The sequence below is a fragment of the Acinonyx jubatus genome, chromosome E4 (genome assembly GCF_027475565.1).
Source record: "Acinonyx jubatus isolate Ajub_Pintada_27869175 chromosome E4, VMU_Ajub_asm_v1.0, whole genome shotgun sequence".
Classification (NCBI taxonomy): Eukaryota; Metazoa; Chordata; class Mammalia; order Carnivora; family Felidae; genus Acinonyx; species Acinonyx jubatus.
The window spans coordinates 55,880,611-55,907,982 of NC_069395.1; the positions used below are offsets into that span (position 1 = coordinate 55,880,611).

Consider the following 27,372-nt stretch of genomic DNA (forward strand, 5'->3'; position numbering starts at 1 on the left):
CTTGACTGCTCTGTACTTGACTCTATAGGAGGCACCCTAGAGATCTCATCAAGAATAGAAAATGCCCTTCCTACCTTCAAAGAGGACACAAGTTCGCTGAGAAGGCACTGAAGTATGACAAAGACTGGAGTAAAGACCATCGAACCAGGGGTCGGACCCAGATTCTAATCCCTGCATGCCACTAGCTCAGTGACAGATTCTGGGTAAGTTAGTCCCTCTTATGCATCCCATCTTCCTTGTCTTACCAATAAAGGAGTTAAAAGCTGACCATCTCCTTGATTTCTAAATACCATTTTTGAGTAAGAGAAACCAAGGCTCCTTGGAGAAATGACAGACGCTAGAGAGCTGGGGCAGGTAAGACAGAAGATGAGCTTGGAGCATCTCACAGTCCCAAAAAGGAAGCGCTCGACAAACAAACAGATGGGGACAGGTCGAAAGGACACAGACACCAACCTAAAGGAGCTCCCAAAGGTTAAAGTGGGAGCAATTTGATCACCAAAATAAATAATAGTATTGGATTCTAACCCCAAGTATAAAATAAATATACATGAGTATATTTATTGATGAGTACCTATTGGTAAGATAAATGATTGAATAAAAAATATGGGGAAGAAGAGTCAAATCTTGGTTACAGAAAAATCTCAAATAATGTAGCTAGATGCTCCCCCTCCAAGATATGAAGACTGACTCCCCTCCCCACCCAGACACACCCGGAGAAGGATCGAGGCTCAGTGATTCACTTCCAAAGAACAGAATTGAATAGGGAAAAGGGAAAAGTAACTTGACACAGGAGAAACCTGGCAGATCCGACATTGACCCCGGATTGGAGGTTCATATCACAGTAATGTCACGTGGTTACCACGTACTCATCATACAATATGATAAGAAGGGCACTTTGCCCCTGTCGTCTTCCCCAAGACACATAACCCTCAGTCTATTCACGGGAAAGACATCAGACAAACTCAGAAGGGAGGACGTTCTACAGGATCCCTTGCTGGTACTCCCAAGGACCGTCAAGATCATTAAACAAACAAACAAAAAACGAAAGACTCACTGAAACTGATGTAACATCGTGTGTCAGCTACACTTCAATTAAAAAAAAAAAAAAAAGACTGAGAAACTGTCACAAATCAGAGGAGACTGGGGAGACAGGACAACGAAATGCAATGTGCTATTCTGGATTGAATCCCAGAACAGAAAGAGGACTTTAATGGGAAAACGGATGAAATTCAAATAAAGTCTGGAGTTTAGTTAATTAAAAAAAAAAAAAAAAATTGATGGTCTCTAAAGTCTCTTCCAGCTGGTAGCTATAAGAATAACATTTATTATTTAATTGCTTCATAACTGTGCTCACATTGCTTACAAAGTGCCAAGAGCACACGGGGTAAGGGAACCATTAGAACAGGCTGGAAGGCTTTAATCAACTGGGTTGTTGGTTTTTTTTTTTTTTTTTCCCTGCCAGCTTCCTGGAGTTGTACGTTTTAGGGATGTAGTGGGTGGTTAGCTCAAAACAATTTTTTGAGGCAACGAAGCAGTGTTTTGGTGAAAGTCTCTTGTCTGTTACTTTCCCAAACCCGCACTCACCCTGTGCCCTAGTGAGGACAACCTCAGGTGACCCAGCAGGTCTCCATCTGACCCAACCCCGAGTGTTTGAGTCCCCCTCGGCTGCACCACCGGAGGCAGCTCTCTATGAAACGGTTGCTATGGAGACGGTCGGGTGGCAGGCCTACCTTTGGCTCATTTGATTTTCCTGGACAGTTTCTCCACCGAAAAAAGTTTATGGAGCCCCAATGTGAAATCGCGCTGGCTCTGATTCATGACATTTTCCTGAGGCTTTATAATGTTTCTTTTTTCTAAACAAGCAATTTCAGGTCAGGTAAAAATGTGAGTAAATCATGCCTGGCTCTTGTTCCAAATGTATCAATTTCTGCTCGTTCCCTTTTTTTCCCCTTTCATGGCTTCGGGGCAGTAAAAATAAGCAACGCCTCCACTCCGGAGCCTTTCTGAGGACGCAGTATATAAACGGTATACCGGGCAGGGAGCGACATTTCCCTGCCTTGGTCATTACTGACCTTAGCGTTTTCCCCTGCAGTCATCTGAAACAGAGCAAGAATGCAGAGTAACGATTCTGGCACATTCGAGACCCTGGGAGGATCAAAGAGGCTGATGTGACAGTTCATGAAATGGGGAGGAAGCACACCGTCCCCCACTGCCAACACTAACACAGCCCTGCACTGGAGTCTGGGAGCGCCTAGCTGCCACATGTCTGCCTGCATATTCTTCGAGGGGGCCAAGGTCGGAGCAGGTCAGGAAAATGACGGCTTTTATCAAGCAGACACTGTGGCTCTCTGAGGATGGCCCAAGTCTCACTCACTGCTGGTAACCGCACCACATGTGGTCTTTTCAAGAGAGGACCTGCGGAGTTTCATGAGCTGGGAAAGAAGGTGCCCGCAGGAGATTTATTCCGGAGACTCGAGCAAGGCTGAACGTGGTGAGACGTTTGCAAAGAAATTAAGAGTGAGGGGTGCCCGGGTGGCTCAGTCGGTTGAGCGTCGGGCTCTTGATTTCAACTCAGGTCATGATCCCAGGGTCCTGGGATCAAGCCCATGTCAGGCTCTGCATTGACAGCACGGAGCCTGCTTGGTATTCTCTCTCTCTCTCTCTCTCTCTCTCTCTCTCTCAAATAAAATTTAAAAAGAAAGAAAGAAAGAAAGATGCAAGACCGCCAGAGTCAGATTGCTTGGATTTTAATCCTGGTGCCTTCCCAGGCCATGCTGTGTAACTTGAGCAAATCCCCTAACCTCTTTGCCTCAGCTCCCTCATCAATAAAATGAAAACAATAAGAATATCCCAGGCATAGGATGGTCCAGGCAAGGAACAGATGGGAACTACTTATATAACACTCTCTGGCACATGGTAAATCCTCAGTGAATGTCAGCTTCTAATACTTTTTTTTTTTTTAAGTAGGCTTCACATCCAGCACGGAACCCAATGAGGGGCTTGAACTCATGACCCTGAGATCAAGACCTGCGCTGGGATCAAGAGTCAGATGCTCAACTGACTGAGCCACCCAGGTGCTCCTGCTATTTAATTTTACTCATCATTATTCAAGAAAGAAAGAAATCAGTTCCTGTGATGTCCCGTGAGAGGCTTTTTCAGACTATAATAGTCACTGAGGGCTTAAAATATAGCAGGCATTGTGTTAAGACTGTAGATAATTCAGGAACAGACAAATCCAGGTCTTTGCCTTTACATCCCGGTAGACGAGAGAAGAAAAGTATGCTTCAAGAAAGACACTACAGGATGGAGCGTTTTCCCCTCTGGTGTGGCACTGACTATAAAGTCAGAGATTTCGGAAAAAGAAGTGAATCGCCTAGTAAGATGGATGGGGCGCTCTTTATAAAGGAAGTAGCATTTCCTTTATAAAAGAAGTAGAATTCGAATTACAACTGGGATTTTTTTTTCTTGTCTTAATGGTGGAGATTGGTACGGTGTGGGTGGCAGGCAAGTGGGGCAGGGCAGAGAGGACTCAGGTAGACAAGGCATGACACAAGAGGTGCTTGGGAAACAGGCAGTAAACCCGGCTTTCTTTGGTGGGGAGATGTTTCCAAAGGTAGAAAGGGCAATCAGGGGAGGGCCTCGGATAGACTTGGCCACAGGAGTTTGCATTTTTATTTCGTGAAGAAACTGGACCTCTTTGGGAACAAACCGGTGCTAGAATTTTGGATTAGAGGTGTGTTCTAGAAAGTGACTCAGAATATCCTGGCACATCACTAACCCTTCCTTCCCCACCCAACACAGAAAGGTATTTCTATCATCTCTCATTGTCTCCAGCACGTGTTCTAAAAACACAAAAACTTTAAAAATTAACAAAATAGCTTAACAAAACCCGTTCCTCTAAGATTACGTGTTATGAGTCTTACGGTTACGGAGTACTTTTAGCAAAGGTTTTTTAGAGCATGTTATAATTAAGCTCAATAATTTTTATAACAAAAGGGATTTGCCAACTGAGATTTCTCTTTCAGGAAGAGTCTCTTTTCCATAGCTCCATATACTCAATTAATATAGTGCTAGCACTTGGATCTGTGTAACTACATACAGAATATTTCTTATGCAACAGTTTGGGTCAAAAGGCCAAGCTATTTCAATTATGCAAACGTATGACAAGAGATCTCAACAAAATAGCTTTTTTTTTTTTCAAATATCCCTGGAAATTCGACTCAAAACTTCACTCCAAGTTTTAGTCACAAATTCTGCCAACAGAGTATTTTGTTTTTTGTTTTTAACGTTTTATTTATTTTTGAGACAGAGAGAGACAGAGCATGAACGGGGGAGGGGCAGAGAGAGAGGGAGACACAGAATCGGAAGCAGGCTCCAGGCTCTGAGCCATCAGCCCAGAGCCCGACGCGGGGCTCGAACTCACGGACCCAGAGATCGTGACCTGAGCTGAAGTCGGACGCTTAACCGACTGAGCCACCCAGGCGCCCCCAGATAGAGTATTTTGAAGAGGTGTAAATATCGCATCTACATTCTCGGGGATACTAAGCTACTTGAATTCGGGGTCCATTCTTTTCTGTTTCGAAAGCTGTTTTAAAAATCCTTCCGCCTTTCCACTCTCCCTCCTTCCCTTTCCTTCTTTCTATCAATAAACATTTAATGAGCACCCCCTCCCTACTAGTTACTGTACCAGATGCTTCCACATTGGCTTCCATCAAATCAGGTGTTTTTATGTGTTTGCTTTTCCTACTATAGCTTCACCATCAGTGATGACAGAAAAAAAGCCCTGCATCAACCACCACATCAGTGGGTCCGTGAAGTTCTCGTGAAAAAAACAAAAAAAACCAAAAAAACAAAAAAACAAAAAAAAAAACTCAATCTTTAATTAGGGAGGGATGATGGCAAAGCTTTTCAGGTATTCTCTGGGTACTCTTTGAGGCCCTTATAATCTGCCTTTTCATTGCACACAGGCCCCTCCCAGCAAAAGCTCTGGGTAACAATGACCTTTGAGGTTAATTGGGATTCTTCAGAACTGGATTCTGGTTGCGATTCCTCTTTGACCTGAAGGTAAGCCAGTAACTCAATCCCTCTGACCTTTGGTTTCTCAAACTAATATTTTGTTAATAATACTTGCTACATGCTGTGGAACAATTAAGGTGTGTATATATATATATATATATATATATATATATGCGTGTGTGGTATATATATATATGTGTATACACACACATACACACACATATACATATGCAAAGTATTTTGAGCTCCTTAGATGAAAAGAATTGTATGAATTATTAAGTAAAAATAGTAAAAATAACAAATGGCAATAAAGCCATGATGAACGAATACTGTGCTGAGTTCACTTCTTCCTTCCACGGAGTTTTTCCACATCCTTAAAGGAGGAAAGAATTCATAGTTTCTTAAATGGACGGCTGCCTGGCAAGTAGACCATTAAACAAGGGTAATATAATTCTGCACACACTATTAGTTAATTAAAGAGAGCATTTCAGGGGCACCTGGGTGGCTCAGTCGGCCAAGAGCGTTGGCTCTTGATTTCAGCTCAGGTCATGATCCCAGGGTCATGAGATCAAGCCCCACATTGGGCTCTGCATTGGGCACAGAGCCTGCTTGGTATTCTCTCTCTCTCTCTCTCTGTCCTTCTCCTCTGCTCACTCTCTCTCTCTCCAATAGATTTTTAAAAATAAAATAAAAAGAGAGCCTTTCATAACAGAAAAGTAGCACCTAAAAATTAGCAGGAGATAATATGGAGCTGTGGAGATAACACAGACCTCCAGGCATGGCTGTGAGATGTGGAACTTCTCTGACCTCAGTTTCCGCATCTACAAAACAAGGGTGTTCGACTACAACATTTGTAAGATCCTTTCCAACACAAAAAGCCTAGGATTCTTGGAACCTCATAATGCTAACCCCTAGTGTAAATTTCCAACCACTAATTTGAAAGCTTTTAGAATTTAAAATAGTCATAATTCCTGCTGTTTGGGTATAGCCCACTCCAAAACTCACACCTTTTGATGGGTTAGCCAGGGAACATAGTGTTTTCCCAGGATTCTTTGTTCTGAGGAGAATTATGCTCCAGTTCAACTTCCTCTAGTTTACTCATTCCACATTTTACTGAAATTTGGCATCCAACTGCTCAGTGAAACCTTGCACCACAATTGAAAGCTCCAGATCATTTATTATCGAGGGTCCTCTCAAATGTGTTCCTGAAGAATGAGAATCCGAGAGCAGCTGAAAGAACAGTCCTAAACCTGCATTCTTCTTTGCAGAGGCAGCTGAATTCAAGTGCAGGAGTCTGGTCACCTTGTCTGTCATCAGGGGAGTATGTGGACCAGGTACGCTACGGTTCTCGAATAACATCACCGTTTGTATTTAGGTGAAATCAGGTTGAAACGAACAAAGAAGTCTGAATAATACTCTTTCTCATAGCATCATTTTAAGGTTTTAAGATAATGTATGTAAAGTCCCTGATCTGTGGGAGGTACAGAGTAGCTGGCGTTCAGTACTAAGGGGTCCCTTGATTTATTGGGTCAACTCTCATCATACCCATCCCCCACTCTAAGCCCTCACCGAACAGAAACCTCCGTTCCTCATAGTTAATATGCTTTCTGTTTCCACTGGGCCATTGCATATGCTTTTCCCTTTGTTCCAACCCCTCACTCCATTCCCTTTAACCAACTAACTCACATTCAACATTTTTTATGTTAAAATTCATTCATAAATTCAACAAATATTTATTGAGCACCTACTATATCCAAGGCACAGCTTTCGATGCTGTGAATATATCAGGGAACAAATCAGACCAAAAGCCAGTCATGTGTTCTCCCTAACATGTCTTGTAATTACCAGATGCGCCTCTGGTAATGTTCCTTTTTATCCCCATGTGACTGCTTGCTCCCTGGGAGGGAGGAGCACGCCTTTCACAAAAACACAGCACCAAGCAAATGTCTGGTGCTCAAAATTGAACAAATAAATCATTAAACAAATAAAATTAAGAAGAACCGAGAATAAGTGGAAACAGGAAAGGGACAACACTTGAGCCATGTTATTAGACCATTCATTATAACAGTAGCACAAGAAGAAGAGAATATTCAGGCCCCAGCCAGTTGAACCCTAGAAGCTTTCTGCTGGTCATTATGGATTTTATTGTCAAAAATCTCAATCCTCTGAAAGGTAAATTACACATCTGTTTGATTCCAGGCACGCGTTTTAAATTCCTGCTGAATTTTCATGTTATTCTCAAAGGGAAAAAAAACAAAACCATTCTTTAAGATGTTTGCAAGGAAGCATTTTGAAGAGGCCAGTGAAATGTGTGGCACGTGCAGAAGAGGAGCATGGAAAGAATATCATGGAAAGAGAAGGAAACTTAAGAAGCAGGAAAGAAACATGTTGTTAACAGACATGCACTATGGGGGCACCTGGGTGGCTCAGTTGAGCATCCAGCTTCGACTCAGGTCATGATCGCATGGTTCATGAGTTCAGGCCCCACACTGGGTTCTCGGCTGTCTGTGCAGAGCTCACTTCAGATCCCCTGTCCCTTTCTCTTTCTGCCCCCCCGCCCCCCCCAAAATAAACATTAAAAAAAAGAAAGACACACTATGGAGGGAAGATACTGACAGTGTAAACATGAAAACAGCAGAAACCATACAAGTAGTAAATACGATTGTCATAAGTTACTCATGAAATTGCCCTATTTGATTCACTCAACAGCTCTGTGTGCTCTGTAAGAGGGGCGTCGGCCCTCCCGTTTCATCCATAAGGAAACCAGGGCTTAGCTCTTGCCTGACAATTACATGGCCCGTAATCGATGGTCTCTGATTTATGGTCTAAGAATTTTCCCATGAAAAGGGGAAAGATAAGATCTCAAATCAAAGATAAGAATAAAGAGCAAGTAGGGCTCAATAAATGTTTGCTGATGGAATAGGAAACAGATGGGGAACAGGAAACAGAGATTGAAGATACAAATTTCAACTTCGATGCAGGCTATTTCTCACGAATCACTAAGCGTTGTTAAGGCATTGGCTCCTGACACCCATGGTGATTGGTGTGATGTAAATAAGTGGAAGAAATTCATATTCTTAGTTTATAAATTAAAGGATTAGTGGGGCGCCTGGGTGGCTCAGTCAGTTAAGCGTCCGACTTCGGCTCAGGTCATGATCTCGTGGTCTATGGGTTCGAGCCCCACATTGGGCCCTGCACTGACAGCTCAGAGCCTGGAGCCTGTTTCGGATTCTGTGTCTCCCTCTCTCTCTCTGCCCCTCCCCCACTCTCTGCCCCTCCCCCACTCGCACTCTGTCTCTCTCTCTCTCTCTCAAAAATAGACGTTAACATTTGGGGGGTGGGGTGCCTGAGTGGCTCAGTCAGTTAAGTGTCTGACTTCAGCTCAGGTCATGATCTCACGGTTCGTGAGTTCGAGCCCCGTGTCGGGCTCTGGGCTGACAGCTCAGAGCCTGGAGCCCGCTTCGGATTCTGTGTCTCCCTCCATCTGCCCCTCCGCTGCTTGCACTCTGTCTCTTGCATTGTCTCAAAAATAAATAAACATAAAAAAAAAAAAAGAAAAATTAAAACAAAAAAAAACATTTTTTCAAAAAATAATAAAATTAAGGATTACTAACCAGTAAGTCAATAATTTGAGCACAGTACAGTGAGGATGCAGGTGGGAAACAGCACACTCAAAGGGCAAAAAGCATTATGAAGGATTTACAGAGGATTAATGAAGGATTAATGAAGGATTTACAGAGACGGAGGCCTGGAAGAATAACCCATGGACTGGCCATAGTGGGAAATGATTTCTACCCCAGGCCCAAAGGGCAGGGGAGGGACAGTGGACCCCAGTGAGGGCTGCAGCCAGGAGAGAGGGCTGCTTGGCAAGAGCTGAGGTCTTTGGGGCTCTGCTAGAAGAAGGCAACAATGGTCATAATGGTGGAGAGAGGGAGGCTGTGTTAAACACCTTCTCCAAAGAGATGAAATCAAGAAATAAAGACAAGAAGAAGGGAAAGAGATGAAGGACTGTGCTACTCCTATAGGATGTAAAAAAGGGAAGAGAAAGCGTCTTCAAGGTGTGTGAATTTAGGAAATGGGATACACACACACACACACACACACACACACATATGGCTTGTTTATCTTTTAAATTTCCATCCATCCATTCAGCAACACTGTAATGAGCCCAATAAGGCAGGCATTTAGAATTCCTGGGGTGGAGGTGATAACAGCACAAAACTCCTGCTCCAAAGGAAATCACAGTCTCCCGGGGAAGAAGACGCGCAAGGGAGGGGCATGAGCGACAATAACAACAATGACAAAATACGGCCTGTTAGCAAGAAGTACCGTGCAAAGATGGCAGGCAGGGCTCTGCCGGTGGGGAAGGGAGGGCTGGAGAGGGCTTGCGAATGGGGGTGATATCCGAGCTGCGTTCTGAAGAAGCAGTTCGGAAGCAGGCTGGTGGAAGAAGGCACCCCAGGTCAAAAGAGTGGCCTGCTCACAGAGATTGGACTCGAAAGGGCCTGACGATCTGGGGAGCTGGGATAATTCAGCAAGGCTTGAGCTCAGGTGTGCGGCATCATGCTGAAGGCCATTGACTACATTCCACAGATGGCGGCAAGCCATTGGAGGTTTCAAAGGTGGAGAGTGATGTCACTAGATACAGAAACCGGAAAGACTGTTATTGAAGCTTGCTTCTAATTTAGAGGATGGAAAGGAAGTAATGGAAGGAGGAGAAAAGAACAGTAGAGCCTAAGTTTATTTCCACTAAATTCCCATTTTTTTATTGGTCCTGTTCTCCTAGGTTTATTGTATCTGTTTGGCAAAGAAAGGCCCTTTTTGACCTGAGATCAGGAGAAGGGGAAACAAGCATGGAGGATGGGTTTGTCGTCACAGTGGTGTCTTTGGCTTGGAGACGTCTTGGAGCAGTACTGCAGGTGAAAGAGATCTGCTTACATACCAACCTGGATAGGACCTTGACATTCAGGTGATCTCCCTTTTAGTTTCCTTCTCAACATGGCCAGCCCACCGAGGAAAGGGAAACGGACGGGGAACCTCATCCTCTACCCAGTGCACCACTGGCCGTCCTGAGAAATGAAGCTGGGGACTCGAGAGGGAAACCAGAGCCCTCTGCTTCTTTCTGTTATTCCTGACAACAGATGGAAGAGAGGCAAACCCTCACCTCCTGTGGTCACTGCTGATACTCAACTGGGAACCTCGTTCTCAGTAGCTACAGACTTTCCTAATCACTCATCTTAACTAAACCTGACACGGGGTTCTATTGCCTCTCATGAGAAAGGTCTTGGGAGGCTGTAAACCTACGTAGTTGGGAAAAGAATGTCCCGCACCGAAGGGGGAGGAGAGGAGCTACAGATTTCCAACTTTCACAGCTTGTCTGCCTGTGGAGACTGTGCTGCAGTGTGCTCTTGAAATCATTTGGGTGGGCCTCATTTCTGAGGAAATAAAGAGGCCCCAGAACCTCCCGAGTGAAGGAATGATTTCCAGATCGTCAAGTGGAGCAGCCTCTGGCTCCACGAGCTGGATGTGCTTGGCTGTCTTTCCATGTGGCTGGCCAGCGTCCTGAGGTTAGCAAAGCAGAAGGCAAATCTTTGGGGAGCCAAGAGACCTGTGCACGTGCCAGTATTTTTGACAAATGCTTGGTTAATTGTTGCCTGTGATTCCGCTCCTGAGACGCAAACTCTCTACACCAGGCACCAAGAACAGCCTCCTCCTCCTACCTTCCTAGAACCCGGCGGGGAAACTTCATAATTACATACGTTTGAGCTAAGCATCTACCCCACAGGAAATGGACAGATCAGCCCCTGGAGATTAAAGAATGATGCAGGGCATGGGAAAGTAGAGAAGTCTCCTGGGTGAGAAGGAAGATAAACACACAAGTAAACCCAAAGATTTTATCCACCGATTTGAGAAACTCAGGGTTTCTTGTAAGAATACCAAAGAAATGATGGTCAGAAGAAACTTGGGCAAATCGCTGAGAAATCTGGATCATTCCATAACTGGTAAATAATTTAGCATTTGGAAACCTCAACATTCCAGGATGGAATTCAATTTGGGATTAGTTACTGGAAATCATGGCATATACAGTGAACTCAAAAACAAATTATGCATACGCAGAGGTGAAACAGGGATCTAAACTGTCAAATCCATGACCTTCGTGAATATTTTCTTCAAGGTCTAGCCCTTTTACAGTCTTGCCTTTTTTTTCCCCCTTATTCAAGCGATAGACTGAACTGGTAAAGAGCCCATTCCATTGCTCTGGAGGTTGATTTCAGTGGAAATCCATTTTGACTGACTTTTGTCAAAGGGTTTGAATCAAGAGATTTATGCATTAGATATCAAATTTAACCTCTCTCTATAATAGTACCGAGGTACTTCATCGTTACTTCCACCAAAGGGCGATTTTATGAAAAATGACAAGAGCATGTCAAATCAATTTCACAGCAAGACCTTCAGGGTAGTAAGTTCCAACAAGAAAGTGAAGATGATGAGTAATTAATTTAAGGAGTAGGTAATTCACTCTCCTTGAATCCAAACTGCTCAAAGAAAATGGAAACTGTCTTGAAAAAAAGTTTAATTTAAAATCATACAGATGAGAGAGAGATGTAGTTGGGTAAGGGATTGTAAATATCTAGGGAAATCTGTAAATAACCTTGCACAGAATGTTAACTTAGTAAATGAGAATGCAAGAGAAGAATACAAGAAAATAAAAAAAAGCTAAATAACAAAAGTGTCATCAAGAAATCAGTGAATCAGACAAGAATCGTGTTGGCAAATTCAGACTTTAAAATCTGATCAAGACACTTAGGGGCGCCTGGGTGGCTCAGTCAGTTAAGCATCCGACTTGGCTCAGGTCATGATCTCATGGTCCGTGAGTTCGAGCCCTGCATCAGGCTCTGTGCTGACAGCTCAGAGCCTGGAGCCTGCTTTGGATTCTGTGTCTCCCTCTCTCTCTGCTCTTCCCCTGTTCACACTCTCTTTCTTTCTCAAAAATAAATAAACATTAAAAAAAAATCTGACCGAGACACTTAGTATAAGGGATGGAATAAAATTAAACAAAGGCATGGAATAGTCTAAGCAGAGAGGGAGAAAAGAAAAGAAATTGGACCGACTTTTCCTTTACAAAAAAGTAAAAGAAATAACATATCTTGGACAACCATATTGACTTCCTCTAGGGGGGAAAAAAGTGTTTTATTTTGTTTCAGTTTGTGTTTTTTTTTTTTTTAAACTAAGAAACAGCTGGGTCTGTCTGAAGTAAAAATAGTGACCAGAAAACTTGGTTGGGTAAAAGATCCCACCAAAGCTCTGAAATTAGTACAAGGATCTTTGCACACAGAGCATACTTTAAGAAGCAATAGTAAACATTCTGCTATGCTTTATTTGAAGGGGGAAAAAAAGTTAAAAAGCCCTCAATGAAGTCTTTTTCAGACATGTGTCATGGGCTTTTTGTCGCTGAACTATTCCATATTAACAAACTAAGTTGCTTTTCCTTTCATTCCTTTGGCCACAGGACAGACAAAATTCACCAATGTCTCTACCACAGACATTCTCAGATGGTGCTAATAAAAAGAAGAAACCCAAACCAGAATTGGTGGTCCACATTGTGAGAGTTGCTAAATATCATCACAAAGCAATAATTATCCGAGAGCACGCTTGGTGGCTCAACATTCTGAAATGCAAATGTCAAGAGCGTATAATCTGGATGATGTGGCTAATGGGAGCTCATGTTTTGTGTTGGGTGGTCTTCTGTGCTGCCTGGTGGTCTTGTTTCTGCCTGCTATGACAGCACTAATGGTTTCATGTAGTCCCCAGTCCTACACGGGATTCACTTGTCTCTCCTTAGTAATGCACAACAAGTCATAAAAGACAGGCTTACCCAGAAATGACACCGCGAGGATTCCAGACATTTTCTCTCTTGGTGGTGACAGTTCCAAATCAAGTTGGCTCAGTGTTTAAGTCAAAGCATTTTTTCAAGTGGCGGCTCGAAACACAGCTTTAGATCTGGAAAATCAAACTGGCCTCCTCTTGCCTCTTCCATCATTGCTTGTAATAAATATTCAACTCTTGGACCGCAGCTAGAAGCTTATGATAGATGACGCAGAATAGAATCCAACTCTCTCCTGCCCAGATGTAAAGAACTCATCTTTGGTTAGAGAGACTTCACTACCTTTTAATAAGCATAGGCAGATCATTTTACAGACTTACTTGTCACACTCATTTAGGATTTATTTCCCAAGGTCCCACAAAGAGTAGCAAGGGAAAGTTCAGAGCACAGCTGCACAGAATGTCAATATAATCTCTGTTCAGGGGATCAGAATGTGACACACCCCAAAATTAATCCACTCAGCTATCCTTGTTTTAACTCCAAAGTGGGTACCAGAATGTTCATCAGCGTAAACTGACCTGTGAGTCCGTACTTATAGGACATCGGACCAAAGATTTCATCTTAATGAAATTTGGGGGATCATCAGTTGGACTGGGTCTGGGCATTCAGTCCCAGTCCGTATAAACCACCCATCCCTGCAAATTCCTTCAGCACTCACTACCTCTCCCATTCACTGGCCATTTTACTATATTTGGCCTTGTATTGTGGTTAACTTTTCATAGAAATGGCTTTGTTAAACACAAATTGAGTTCCTACCAACCCTTCTTAAGACCTAGGAAAAGCTTCCAAAAAACAATGATACTTGAGCTAACCATTCTAGGTGCTTCTATTTCATCCTGAAGAAATGCCCGACACAGGACCTGTCACACTATATTGTATCAATTTTTCTTCTTGGTCTGTTTCTCCTTCTTTATTGCAAGCTCCTGAAATCAGATACCAAACATATCCGTCATCAATTACTCAGCATCTAGCACTCTGACCAGTACGTAGCAAAGGGTTCATACATTTCTTAATGAGTAGATTAAACTTGGCCATGTTGGACTGGAGAAAGTTATTGCAAAGATGAATGCATCTCTATCCCTTCCCTCAAGGTCTTTCTAATATAAGCTCTTGTAACGGCACAGAGCAGCTGCTCAATAAATGCTGGTCAGTTAGTCAATTCTCAGTTACTTTTCTCCAAATGGAAAGATAATACTACCAAAAAGAATGTATGCCAGTAGAACTAATTACGATTTTTGTTTTCTTGTGATATAAAACCCTTCGTCTTCTCACACAGAATCCCAAGCACCTAAGAACAAGAAAGGACCAAAGCATGGGAAATGTGTGCCACACCAACCATAATATCTGAAGTCAAAATTTGTTCTTACACGAGGAGAGGATGTTCGAAAATAGGACCATCCTGGATCATCCAAGATGTTTGGTTTTTAGTACTACTGATTGCCAGAAGAGTCAAAACACATTCTATTCTTTAAGCATTTCCATTTGAACTTTCACAACTGTATGAAAAAAATAAGTATGAATGCAAAGATAAGGGCTATAAACAGAATGTGTATTTCTGCATCAAAAAAAATACATGAACCGATGAATGCACACATGAATAAATAGTCATTTGAAACCTTCACTAATTTACATACATTATCAAATAGCTTAAAGCATGATATCTAATTTGAAGTCAAAGCTAAAACATACCAGAAAAGGAAATATCTCTATGAACAGATTTAAAAGGAAACTGCTACCCTTCTGGAGCTGACATTATAGTAGATGAAGACATGAAACATAATAATTGAGCAAATTATATAGTACATCACAAGGTGATAGGTTCTAATGAATAGATTAATAGATCAAATAGATTAAAAAATAGAATAGAGCCAGAGGGATCACAAGGGTGGGAGATGGGTTTGAGGAAACTTACAATCTTAAAAAGGTGGTCAGGGCAGGCCTGATTGAAAAGCTATAATTTGAGCAAAGCTTGAGGGAGAAGAGTGAGTTATCCATGTGGGTATCTGGGAGAAGAATGATCCAGATGAAACTGCTAGCTCAGAGGCCTTGAGGCAGGAATGTTCTCGTTGTGTGCCAGAAAAGGTGAGACCAATGTGACTGGAACAGCAAGTGAGGGGGAAATCCTGAAAGATGAGATCAAATATGGGAGACAGGGCAGATCGTGAAGGGTCTTTGGGCCGTCACAAAGACTGGCTTTTCCAATGAATGACGTGTGAAGCCATTGCAGGATTCTAGCTCTAGGATTTGACAAGATCAGACTTGCATTTTCAAGGCATCACTCTGGCTGCTTTACCGAGAATAGACTTTAGGGAGTCAAATGTAGACTCAGGGAGACCATTCAAGGGGCAATGACAGTAATCCACGTAAGGGAAGATCGTGTCTTGGCACAGACTAGTGATAACAGAGGTAGTGAGAAGTGATTTGATTCTAAATACGTTTTGATAGTAGAGCCAACAGGATTTCATGGTGAGTAAAATATGGAAGGAGAGATGAGTCAAGAATTTTTCAATATTGTTCATCTGAGCCACTAAAAAGAGCTGCCAAAAAACTGAGGTGAAAAGATAACAGATGGGGCAGGTTTGGGGAGGGTGATTAGGAATTCGATTTCGTACATATTATGTACATATGGAAATGATACATGAGCATTCGAAATTCAGTAGTGAAGGCTGGAGATATAAATGTGGGAGTCTAGGGTCTTGATGGTGTTTAAAATTATGAAACTGAGTAAGTTCACCAAGGGAATGAGTGTCAATAGGGAGGAGAATCCGGGAGGTTACAACACTAATAGTTCTGGAAGAAGAGGAGGAATCAGGAAAAGAGACCAAGACAGCATAACCAAGAGGGCAGGAGGAAAACCAAGATAGTGCCGTGTTCTGGGAGCCAAGTGAGTAGAGGATATCAAGGACGAGTGTCACCCAACTGTGTCAGAGGCTGGTGCTCTAGCAGGGAAAATGAACACTGAGAAAGACCACTGGATTTTCATCAAGGTTGTTAGGGGCCCTGCCTAGACTAGCTTTGGTGAAAGCAAAAAGCTGAGTGGAGGGAGTTAAGAGGGAGCGGGAAGAGAAAGCTGGAGACAGCAAGCATATACAACTTTCTCAAGAAGTTCTTTCGGACAGGGGAACAGAAAATGAGGTGATAGAGAGAGAAGTGGGGTAAAAAGAAGGTGTTTTGCTGGTGGTCTGAAGGTGCCCCGAGGGGGTAGTTTTCAAGATGGAAGAAATAATAGCATGTTCGTAGCTTTTGGGAAGTATCCACGAACGGGGGCGGGGAGAATTATTATCTAGGAGTCAGAGGAGAGCATTGATGGAGAGATTGTTGTTGAGAAGGTGAAATTGGAGGGGATCTGGTCTTCGTTATTCTGTTGGTGGTGGTTTGTGTTATAGCCTGAATTTTTTGTTTCCCCAAAATGTATATACTGGAGCCCTAATCCCCAGGATCTCAGAAAATGACTATACTTGGAAATAAGGCCCTTGAAGAGGGAATTAAGTTAAAATGAGGCTGTTAGTATGGTCCCTAATCCAACATGAGTAGTGCCCTTATAAGAAGAAGAGAGAAAGACACACAGAGACTGCAGGGATATGGGCACATATGAGGAACGCAGGGAGCAGGAAGCCATCTGCAAGCCAAGGAGACAGACCTCAGGAGAAACCAGACCTGTTGACTCCTTGATCTTGGACGTCTAGACTCCAGAACTGTGAGAAGTATTTTTCTGTTGTTTCAACCACCCAGTCTGTGGCATTGTGTTGTGGTGACTCTAGGAAACCCATACAGTTATTTCTGTTTGGGGTGGTTTTGTTTTTGTCTTACTGTGTGAGGGGGTAGTTGTTTTTTTTTTTAATTTTTTTAACGTTTTATTTATTTTTGAGAGATTGAGAGAGACAGAGCATGAGCGGGGAAAGGGCAGAGAGAGGGGGAGACACAGAATCCCAAGCAGGCCTCAGGCTCTGAGCCGTCAGCACAGAGCCCAACGTGGGGCTCAAACTCAAGAACTGCAAGATGATGACCTGAGCGGAAGTCGGACGCTCAACCGACTGAGCCACCCAGGTGCCCCGAGGGGGGTAGTTTTTAAGATGGAAGAAATAATGGCATGTTCGTAGCTTTCAGGAAGTATCCATGAATGGGGGCAGGGAGAATTACTATCTAGGAGTCAGAGGAGAACACTGATGGAGAGATTGTTGTTGAGAAGGTGAAATTGGATGGGATCTGGTCTTCGTTATTCATCCCAGAGCTCCTCTTAGTCTTGGGCCTCAGTCAAGGACCCAAAAATAAATTTCTGATTTCTTGATGGTTGTTGAACCAGAATCAGTAAACTTAATTAGGGAAAGGAGGAGGCTCTACTAAACCAGACTTCTGGAAAAACAGTGGATCTGTTAACAGAAATAGATTTAAAAAGAGAGAGAGAGAAATTGTCTTTAAGTGGCAGGAAAGAGACAGAAAGACAGAACTGAGGAGAGCCAAGAAAAAAAAAATAGGATGAATTTAACTTTGTCAGTGAGAACTTGGAGCTCCATAAGCTATGTAGGTAGCGATGTTCTTGTGGGTGTCGCAACCGTCGAGAACAATTTAGCGAAATCCAATGAAAGGGATGGAGTCTTACAAGTGAATCTTCCCTCAAAGGTTTTATTTTCAATGAACACTTTTCTTACTATGAAAAAATCCCTGCCACCACACCACCCCTCCCCTTCTTTAAAAAGGTGTAATAGTTATAAAAATAATAATGAGATGAAAAAACGGTTTGGTAAAGGGAAGCCGGTGCAGAACAAGTTGCAGTTAGTGGGAAGGAGAATGACTATTCAGTCTTGGCATCTTTGAGATGTTTAACAATGGGCCTAGGACGGTACAGGAGATAAAGGAAAGAACACTATGTTTATAGAGGAAAGTGGATCATCTTACTATCCCATCTCATCGCATCCCCAGATTAGGATATCTACAGAGACTAACCCTATTTTGCAGTGGTGGAAGAATCTTAGCATAATGAGGCTAAGAGATTTCATTCACTGTAAATATATTTTGAATGGGTCCCATATGTTTCAATGAGTCAGTACCAAAATGAGGACTGGAACCCGGGACTCCTGGTTCCTAGCCAGGACTCTACCCACAAAACTATATTTCTTGTGCTTTCATTTTTGACCTTGAGTTAATTCTCAGGCTCTCGCACACGCTCTTACTCTCGCTTTCTGGTTCTTTCTCCTTGCCTTCCTCATACGCCGTAGATGACCCTTGTACATGTCCTCCGTAAATCACTCTATAAAGGAGCTCTTTTGTTGTTCTCTTCTCCAGGTACCCAAAGGAAGATTATGGCAGAAAACCAGGGCTCCACATTCAGGGAGATAATTGAAGGTCATTCAGCTGAAAATAATTCATATTTATCCATGGCTTCCTTTACCAGAGCATCTGGTTTCTGTTAGTCAGCATGGTGTCCTCTGTTCTGACAATGGTGGCCTACAGTAACCACATTTTTGCTAAAAAGAAAAGAGTGCTTTCTTACATCTGTTCCCGAGATGTTTTTCAACTCTTCCTTGTACAAAGCAATGCTCTGCATTTGGATGAACAAAGACTAAAACTTGATGGTATTAGGTACTAGTGACTAAGCCTGCTCCTGGGAAGCTTCTCTGTTGCTCTCTCTTTCTGTCAAGATCAATCACAGAACTGAAGATTAGGAAAGCGAAGGTCAACCAGTTCGTCCTGCTAACTTTTGCCAGAGCTTCACCATTCTAAGCAGGATTGGATTTCTTCTATTTGTAGAGAGATTTTCTGTTCTTAACTCCATGTATGGAGAATAGATTAACTCACTCACTAAGCTATGAGCTGAAACCTGCAAGCAGGTTTCAGGGTACCTGCCCTCAGTAGGAACTCATTTTTATTTTTACTTGTTTGTCCATAGCTGTCGCTTAGCAACAGGAACTTGTGCCTCTGTTGATAACCATAATCTCTTTCGGCCTGTTTATTTAATAAATGACCCTTTCGCATTACCTACTAGTTATCTCTTAAGAAACTAATTAGTTGGTTAAAGGGACAAAACATGAGAGAGAAGAGAAAGGAAAGTGGGAAATACACATTTCTTACAACAGGATAATGTAGGAAAAAACCAATATCCATAAGTATTAGAAAGACAGAACTTGGAAGTGTTTATTTATTTATTTATCTAAACTTGAGAGAGAGAAAGAGAGAGATTGAGAGAGACCAGGGGAGGGCGGAGAGAGAGGGAGAAAGAGTCCCAAACAGGCTCCGTGCTCAGCACAGGGCTCTATCCCACCACCCTGGGATCATGACCTGAGCCGAAATCAAGAGTCAGATGCCCAACCAACGAGCCACCCAAGTGCCCCTATCTTATTTTCAGATGAATGATATCGCTACAACTAATAGTAATCGCTAAAACTTATCAAAAGCTTTCTGTGTATGACGCGTGACGCCTGACAGGTCTAGTGCCTCATTCAATCCTCACAGCAAATCCATGGAGCAAAAAAGATTCCTATACTGATTTTACATACAAATAAACTGAGTCTCAGATATGTTTGTGGCTTTGGCAGCAAACAGATGGAGCCCTCAAAAATAGGTTCATTGGAGGAGGTTTTAATAAAAACACTGCCGAAGTATAGGCAGGGTAGAAGGCATTCGTAAGGGATAACATAGCACCCTGATGCAAGTCGTGTTGGGGCCCTTGCCACCCCCAAACCTGGGGCAGGAGGCAGTGATTACCAGAAGCCAGAAAGAGAGCTAAGTGGGGAGGACCACCTGACAGGACACCCCTTTGTAGAGGGAAGCAGCTGGCCTGAGGAAAATCCAGGGAAACGGGGCATAGATATCCCCTCAGGCTTCCATGTAGTGAAAACCAGCCGGAAGCCCCGGATCGAGGGATCCTGTGGATAAATCCACAGAGGGCAGACTACTAGGGAAGAGAACAGGTGGGGAGGGTGGAGAATGGACCATGATGGGCACAGCCACCTTTCGAATGTCACAGTGACAGAGCAGGCCGCTAAGTGGAATCAAGGTCACGAAGCGATGGAGCGAGGATTCAAATCCACAGTTGCTTGGCTTTGGAGCTCAGGCTCTTAACCACCATGCTCTAATGCTAATGCCTTGAAATGGCAAAGAGAAGGGAGGTTAATTTGGGCAGCCTACAGTATAGGAGGATATGGAGAGGTAGAGAGGCGGGACCACGCAAAACTAGGACAGTCTAACCTCTGGCTAGACTTCCCTGAATCTGTTTTCACTTCCACCAGGTATGTCTACAACACAAAAGGCAGCCCTTTTCTCTCAGTGCAGCCAATATCATCAGTTTCATTCTAATTGCTTTAACCCAGCCTAGAATTAAAAAAACAAGCCACCCAACCTTGTGCTTGGAGACAGTATCCTGCTCCGGCAGAGTTTTGGCATCATGAACAACTGCCTCTTCCGTAAACCATCCATTGTTAACTGGGGTCAGAAAGAAAGTGGCCATGAAATTTTCTGTTACTTTTTCTTACCGTTCGCACCTTACGTAATAGAAGTACCCCATCGTTTCGACCGAGCCCGATTTGAGACATTTTGTTATCTATGGCGAAAAGAAAAGTGAGGAGAGGTGATTTGATTACAAGAGGGTTCTTCAGTCTATAAGAGGAGTCCCTTTAACACACACACATACACACACACACACACAACGGTAGCAGTGATAATACAGGGGATTCTTCCAGGCTGTGGTCAGCTGACAATAAGCTGAGCCTGAGAGTAGCAGTGCTTATGGAAGTCCACATGAGGTCTAAAGCCCCTTTGAGGTCTAAAGAGATGTCTCATAGCAGCTTACAAAATATTGTTCTGGAACACCCCGTGCCAAAAGCAAAGGTGAAAAACAGGACTGTGAGTTGGAGAGAAAGCCAAGAGAGCCCGAGAGAGCCAAGTAGAAAAGGCACAGTGGGAGCATTTTGGAAGAATCCAGGGTTGTAACAGGGCCTCTAGTTTCATTGACATATGATGTAAGAGTGTATCAAGTTGAGTTAGAAATCAAATTTCCAGAATAAAACTTCACTAGAAGAATAGAAAGACATAGGCTGGTTTGTTGCCTGGATCTTACTTTACTCCTGGAGTAAAAAGGAAAAGAAATGGAAAACATGGGAAAAGATAAGAGACCTAAGAGAACGAATCCCGAAGATCGAACATCAAGTAACAAGAGTTTTGATATGAGAGAATAAATAGAGGGAAAGAAGAAATAATCAGAGAAATAAAACTTATTTTTCAAACTGGAAGGGAAATTCAAAATGGATGGTTCCACCCAATGCCAAGTAATGTAGATGAGAAAAGAAGCACATTTAGGAAAATCCTTGAAAATAGTAAAAAATGAAAAAAAGCAGACCATAAATGCCTCCAGGCAATCATTTTGCAATATATATGTGTGTCAAATCAACACTGTGTATACCTTCAACTTATACAATGTTGTATGTTAATTATATCTCAATAAAGCTGTGGGGCAGTGGGGGTGGGGGGGTGGGTAGGAGGGGGAAGTCTCCAGGGAGAAGAGCAGACTTCTTGTCAGTAAAACCATATGAGAGAGAACAATATCTTCAAGTTCAAGGCCTAGAACTTTCGTTCAGCCTAGAATTTTATTTATTTTATTTATGTTTTTCATGACTTGATACAGATATATTGCAAAACGATTACCAGAGTAAAGGTTAATTAACACCTCCATCCCTTCACATAGCCTCCTTTTGTGTGCGTGTGGTGATAACATTTAAGATCTACTCTCTTAACAACTTTCAAGCATGTAATACAGTACTGTTAATCAAAGTCCCCATGCTGTACTTTAGACCCCCAGAACTTATTAATCTTAGAGCTGGAAGTTTGTACCTTTTGATCAACATTTCTCTATTTCTCCCACTTTTGGTTCCTGGAAGCCACTATTCTGTTTCTATGAGTTCAGCTTTTTTTAACTTCCACATGTAAGGAAGGACATGAAGTATTTGTCTTTCCCCATCTGACTTATTCATTTAGCAAAATCCCTCAGGCCCACCCATGTTGTCACAAAAGGCAGAATTTCCTTTTTTTTTCATGGATGAATAATTTTCCATTGTGTGTATGTGCACGTTTTCTTTATCCATTCATCCATTGACAAACACTTTAGATTGTCTCCAAGCCTTGGCTATAGTGAGTAATTCAGCCTAGAATGTTTTTTAAGTGTTTGTTTATTATTTTTGAGAGAGAGAGCACGCACCCGCGTGTAAGTGAGTGGGGTAGGGGCAGAGAGAGAGGGAGAGAGAGAATCCTCAGCAGACTCCATACTGTCGGAGCAGAGCCCAATGTGGGGCTTGACCTCAAGAACCGTGAAATCATGACCTGAGCCAAAATCGAGAGTCAGTTACTTAACCAAATGAGCCACCCAGGTGCCCCCAGCCTAGAATTTTATAACCAAACTATCAATCAATATATGAACAGAATAAACCTATTTTAAGATAGGAAAAGACTACAAAATTTACTCACATTTACCCACATTTTGTGGGAAGACAAAAACAAAAAGCCTCAGGGGCACCTGGGTGGCTCGGTTGGTTGAGCGTCCCCCTCTTGATTTCCACTCAGTTCATGATCTCATGGTACTTGAGATTGAGCCCTACATCAGGCTCTGTACTGACAGCACAGAGCCTGCTTAGGATTCTCTCACTCCCTCTCTCTTTCCCTGCCTCTCCCCCACTCATGTGCATACTGTCTCTCTCAAAATAAATAAGTAAAAACTTAAATTAAAAATAAACAAAAAAGCAAACAAATAAATTTTAAAAAGCCCCAGGTGATAGGTCTAACCAGTCCAGACAGCTAGACAAAAATTCCCTGAAGGAGGTCTCTGCAGGGGTAAAAAAAAAAAAAAAAAAAAAAAAAAAAAAAAAAAAGAGTGAATGGTGTTGATTTGCTGCCTTTTTTAAAAAGGTGGTAAAAATTAAATAGGATAGACTTCAAGATGCAGTAATTGGAAAAACTCAAGAATATGGTCAATATAAAGCACATATACACAAAGGAAAGAAGGAAACTCGGGATTGATATTTAAAGAGAACCCTATAGGAAAGGCAGAGTCCAAACAGGAACACAACTAAATAATGGCACGATTTCCATCTGGAGTTCTGGGTCAGAGAAGGGCTGGAGACCGGAAAACCAGTTGGGAACCTATTTCAGCTGTTCAGGCGAGAGATAATGTTGGTCAGATCCAAAGTCATGGCAGCGGAATGGAGATGAGTGGGCAAATTTTAGAAATATTTAGGAATTAAAATAGACAAACTGGAGGTTGATATCAGAGAGGGAAAGGCTAAGATAGACTCCTGAGGTTTGGTTTAGAAATCTGGGCACAAAACCGTACCATTCACTGAGAGAAGAATCACGCCAGGAGAAGGCTTCGAAATGCTGCTGAAGGGAGATCCCAATGAAAATGGCCAATAGGTAGCTGGACATAAAGCCTGGAGCATCAGAGCATCAGTGGTTTAACACGTGGCATCTTAAGCAATAGCAGAGGGTGGCTTCCCTGGGCTTGAAAAGCAAAATATCAATGAGCAAACTTCTCGAAAAATAAGCAGCCCAGAATTTATGTGGAATCTTCCTAAAACTACAGCTTACTTGTTTTGATCCATACAGGTGTTGAACTTAAAGGAATGCGTTCTACCTGGGTGGCTTAAGTCGGTTAAGTGTCCGACTTCATTTCAGGTCACGATCTCATGGTCTGTGGGTTCGAGCCCCATGTCAGGCTTTGTACTGACAGCTCAGAGCCTGGAGCCTGCTTCAGATTCTGTGTCTCCCTCTCACTCTGCCCCTCCCCTGCTCTCTCTCTCTCTCTCTGTGTCTCTCTCTCAAAAATAAACATTAAAAAATTTTGTTTTAAAAAAAAGGAATGTGTTCTAGGGCATCTGGCTGGCTCAGTCAGTAGAACATATGACTCTTGGTCTTGGGGTTATGCATTTGAGCCCCACAGTGGGTGTAAAGCTCACAAAAAAAGAAAAGAAAAGAAGAAAGAAAAGAAGTCATTCCATTTCACTCCCCAAAAATAATTTCAGAATAACAAGAATTTGACTTTTGTCTCCTCCAACTCCAGGAAGTTGACACACAGTCCTTTAAGACCACTTCTTTCTCTCTTCAGTCCACTTCTCGCACAGACCACCGTGAGTCTCCTTGACGCACTGGTCTTCTTACCTTTCTACCCCCAACATTTTCCTCTCAATCCTTCATCACAAACTCTTAAAAAACAAAAACAAAAAAGATTCAAGCAAATCAGGACCGCGGCTGCCCGGTGGGGAAAAGAAAAAGCCCGAAGTAGGCCACGCTAGAGTACTTCTCAGCGTCAGGGAAGAAGATTGGAAGTTTGCATTTACCGACAAGCTTTATCCCATTCTATAGGTACTGTTGCTAAAGGATGACCCAGCAGTATTAAGTAGTCAACGTAGTCAGTAGCAAAGTGCTTTCCAGAAGAAAGCCAGCTTCCTGGCCACTAACAGTCCGCACAGGGGACACAGTTCTGGATCTGGCCCTTACCTTGTCGGTGTCTTTCCATTGTCCTCGGTCCTGGGAAGCCTGTCTCAAACTAATCGAACTCCTGGTAGATTGATGTTGATCAACCCAATTGACTGCCTCTTCCTCCACTTATTTTGGAATGAACCCTCCTTCCAGGGTTTGGAATCATGATCCTTCCCCACCCATGATACCACCTTCTCATGAGCAGAACAGTCCATAATAAAAACGCAACTTAGCGAAGCAGAGAATAGAAGCAATTGGAAATACGTATGACCTTAAGCAAAGCTTCACCTGCGTGCTAGAGACGGGGCTGAGGGTGAAGAAGCTTTGCCCCACAGCACCTGAGCTGACCGAGCCTCTGGGTCTCCCAGGTCCCTGTGTCCAGACTGCCCAGTTGTAGCGCCCTTTCCCATTTGTCCAGGCAGAACTGTCTTCTCTGTACTCAACTCTTTCTCCGTAGAAAGTACAACACAATTGGGTTCCAATTACTAAATTAAAATCACATTCTAGAACTGCCTGCTTGAAATTACACCCAGGTGACCTTAACTGGAGTTTTGTGTGTTCCCAAACACTTCAGGAACATATTTACAGACAGTCTCCAGACTTACTCCCACAGATGGCAAAACTTATTTCCCCTATTTCCAATTTAGGAGGAAGCATCTCCTTGCTGTCTTGATTGTACTGCTGTTATTCAACAGAAAAATAAAAATCTCTCAATATCTGCCAGGCCTGTTAACTCCCTCCCTCTCTTCTGCCTTTTGTTTTCTTCTGTCTTCTCTCGCTCTCGCTCTCTCTCGCTCTCTCAAATGTACTTCCTCTAGCTGTCCACAAATCAAGAAGTGTAAAAATAAGAATTTTTCATTTCTAAGTATAAGAGTCACCAGCCGAAGCAGAGATTATAAATAAAATATTTGGAGGTGGGTAAAGTCTGATTTGAGTATTAGTAGGAGCTTTGCGTTAGATGGTTTTCATAGATTTTTCTCTGCATTTTTTCGTAAATTGTTCATCAAAGCCAAAACTTCTGCAAATTGTACTTTGATACGGCACAAACAGAACTTGCATTGATTGATTTGTTTCACGTTCTATCATAATTCCAATTACTATTTTACCTTAGATCTCCTCTAGGGTGTCGGCCTGCCACTTGGGGACATTGAGGAAGGGGTGTGACTGTATTATAACAGTGCCTGGCAAGCAATGTGCTGATTCGACGTGACAGCCCAGGCACTGGCTTCCTGTGCCCTCCCGTCTAGACGTTTCTCCCGCCAGCTTCCTCCAGACCTCACAGCCTTCCCCTCCTGTTTGAGGAGAAACCCGGAAGGATCATTCAGTTTGATGATGCCCGGGCGGAGTGGCCAATAATTCACCAGGACAGAGAAGGGATGAGGTGCGGATGGGGAACGGACGGGGAGCAGCTTCTCTGAAGGCTGGAAAGAGAAGAAGAAAGGGGCCATAATGCATCATCGATGCCCCTCTCTGGCCTCCTGGTTCAGGTATCAGTAGCAAATGTCACTTATGCTTCTGCCATTGTTTTCATTTGGACGCTCGGGCCCTGGATGGAAATCTGGAAGCTCTGCTGAGAAGTTAGCTCTTCCTTTAGCATTCCCGCATACGTGCCCAGACACCCCTCCGCAGACACAAGCGGCGCACCCCGCGGAGGCCACATGTGCGCCCAGGAGCACGTGGCCAGGCAGACAACGAAAACGCCCAGTGGTAGCCAGAACCACGGCAGCCACAGATGCCTCGGGCAGCAGACAACACGTGTGCTTGCAGCCTCACTCCCACGCAGACACAAAGACCCACACACAGATGCCACCACCGCACCCACAGCCCTTACTCACTCAGCTGGGACTCTCCTCCCACGTGCCCTATTTGAATGCAAGACTGTCTCCAATTAGGATTGCCCGAGTCCGTCTCTGCTGGACTAACGGAACTTCTGTCTGTGCCCTCCGTGAACGCTCGCCTTCTGGACTGCTCCAGACAACCGAGGAGGGAAGGGAAGTCAAGTACAGCTCACCGGACACCTGGGGGGAATGGGGATTTGAGGAGCTGGGTGGGAAGGCCGTCAGGGCTTGTACGGCCCCACCCCCGCTGGCTACTTCACCGGATGGACACCTGGGTGGTCGGGGAAATGGTAACAACGCAGTAATTACTAAGGGGGTGACCACTGAAGCTAAATGAAGAAGAAAAATGTGACCTACTATGGAAAGTAAATGAGCTTTTAGAACTAAACAGACTTAGATCCAAGCCTGGCAATGTCATTTACTGACTGTAACCTTGGGCAAGTTATTTAATGTCTGAGTATCAGTTTACTCAACAATAAAGTCTACACTGCAATATTCTTGTGAGGATTAAGTGTAATGATATATGTGAAGTGACTATTACAGTGTTTGGCTTCGTAAACATGTGTTTTATTTTGTTATTGAAGTTGTTCCCAAAGTATCCTATGAGCTCCCCGGGCAAAAGGCAATGGCTTTGATTTTCAGACTAAGCCAAGTTAAAAAGGTCACATGTTCACTCTTTCCTCAAGAATAGAGAGCCACTGGGAGACGCCTGCGTGGCTCAGTTGGTTAAGCGCCCATTTCGGCTCGGGTCACGATCTCACGGTTCATGGGTTCGAGCCCTGCGTCAGGCTCTGTGCTGACAACTCAGACCCCGGAGCCTGCTTCGGATTCTGTGTCTCCCTCGCTTTCTGCCCCTCTCGCACTCGGGCTGTTTCTCTCTGTCTCTCAAAAATAAATAAACATTACAAAAAAAAAAAAACTTAAAAAAGAATAGAGAGCCATGGGTAAGCAATATTTGATAAAGGAATAAACAAATGATTGAATAGATGGATGATTGAGTGAATAGCATAATCGCGTTATACCTGTCATCCTTAGAATCACCAGTATCCCATGCTGAATCTAGCACATCGTCCTAGTGCTAGGGGCTTCTCAGTTTAATGAGAGAGACACCGAGAAAAAAAAACATTCCAATGAAGAGATGTATTGCAGGAGGAGAGGAAGAGTAACTCTACT

General features: G+C 43.2%; 1 long non-coding RNA gene across 1 annotated transcript; it reads left to right on the forward strand.

The window, feature by feature from the left end:
* Nucleotides 1–2,922: 2,922 nt before the first annotated feature.
* On the forward strand, nt 2,923–13,078 carry LOC128313063 (uncharacterized). The gene is made up of 3 exons (XR_008293219.1): nt 2,923–3,074; nt 6,285–6,350; nt 9,803–13,078. It is a non-coding gene; the product is annotated as an uncharacterized LOC128313063 (long non-coding RNA).
* The last annotated feature ends 14,294 nt before the right edge of the window (nt 13,079–27,372 follow it).